Below are 1,855 nucleotides of genomic sequence, written 5' to 3' on the forward strand. Positions count from 1 at the left end.
ACTGATGGTAATGATACTGCAAAAGTTAAGAAAAAAATCAATGTCCACAACCTACAGTATATCACACCCAGCACAAGATACAGAAAACCAGTAAGGTGGACTTGTTTTCCTACCTGGTGCACCCTTTTTGGTGGTAAATGAACAAGCAGGAAGTCAAGATTAAAAGCTTCTCATCTCAATTTGTCATTTCCCTTAGCAACATTGTTTTTCTACATTGAGCCCGCTGGTACCAAATGTTTACCTTGGAAACTGTGGTTGGTGGACTAAAATCACTAAGTTCCATTAAAGCACTATTTCTATACTCTGATGTGTGTGTTAGCATTTTTAACATTAGTTAGATAGTTAACTTTGTTATTCTCTCCATTGTTGGCACACCTATGCCTGTTAGCGCAGTGTTGACAGAAAAATAATTCACCTTATGTTTGCTTTAGTCAAAATGCTATCATAGAGGCAACCTAAAAGCCGAGTAGTTAGGGCGCATAGATGAGCAGTGAGTGATTCTGTCCGGACTGTTTGCTGCATGTCATTTACCTCCTCTCTTTACCCGACATAGTCTCTCTCCACTAACACTATCAAATAAAGGCAAAAAATGCCCCCAAAAAGACGTACAAAAAAAGCCTAAGCGGTTAGGAACGCTCTAGATACATATTATTCTGCCTCACTCTAATAACAACTCTCTAACTGGAATAGTTTAGCCCTCCCTGTGTGGAACGCAGTGCTGCTATCTATTGGAACACAACACATGTAGATTTCAGCTATTCTTAATTGGAGATGGGGAAGTTCATGCAAGATGCGTTTGCCGATCTTATATAATATGTCAAATATGTTAGGTGACTTTAATGTGTGAGACATATTGATATAATATGTCATGTACCAAGTATTTTACGAAAGTAAAGGCTTTCCACATTTTCATGGGCATATGATGTGACTGTTGGAGGTGAGAACGATCAACTTACATACAGATGTACAGAGAGCAAAGCAAAGCCAATTTCCAAAAGTGTTGCAATAGGAAGCATCCCTGACCATCTCCTACACAGTGAAGGGGACATTCCCATGCTACTAACTCCTAGAACATGAAACACATGAAACTGAATAAACATGAACATGTTTTTTTACCTCTTACTGTATGAGCCACAACCATTTATGTAATGTAGCAGAGATTACTAAAATGAATGGCTTCTTGTTGGACCGACTGCTCTGCTTTGGTTTATTACTGCATAACAACAGCACTGTGCTGATATAAAATCCAGTACTATTGCTTTAAGCATGAAAATAGAATCTTCTATTGGAAGCACATTGTTATACCTGGAACTTGTAAATATTCAGCATGACTCCTCGACTCATTAAATGCACCCGCTATATGGCTCCCAGTGACGTTTAAAACCCACACAAGTGAACATTCAGACACATTTCACACATTCCATGTAAAAGGTTTGATATATGGAAGGAGCAACCACGTGAAAAGTTGACCCGTTCACTTCTGAAACAGTAGCAGGACTGGGTAATTGGATGGACCACTGTCAGCAAGAAAGGCTCTTTGAGCTTTATCACTATAATGGAGTCAGTACCCTGCAGCTGAACCTGCTGAGCTGTCCTTTGTAAATGCTGCATTCAAACCTGCAGCTATTAGGCGATGTGTTGGCTTCATCCGAGCCCGTAGCTCCGGGTAGCAGGTCTCCTTTGGTCATTATTCTGTGCTTTTCCTTTGTAGATTCCAATCAGATATTTTAATAATTTGAATGTATCCAACAAATAAGGATACCCGTATGATGGATATTAACAGCTGGGGCTGAAACCTTGGTGACATAGCGACGACTGCCTGGGTTCTACACTTAGGAATAGTTTGACGCTCATC

The sequence above is a fragment of the Anoplopoma fimbria genome, unplaced genomic scaffold, assembly GCF_027596085.1.
Source record: "Anoplopoma fimbria isolate UVic2021 breed Golden Eagle Sablefish unplaced genomic scaffold, Afim_UVic_2022 Un_contig_8332_pilon_pilon, whole genome shotgun sequence".
In the NCBI taxonomy this organism is placed as follows: Eukaryota; Metazoa; Chordata; class Actinopteri; order Perciformes; family Anoplopomatidae; genus Anoplopoma; species Anoplopoma fimbria.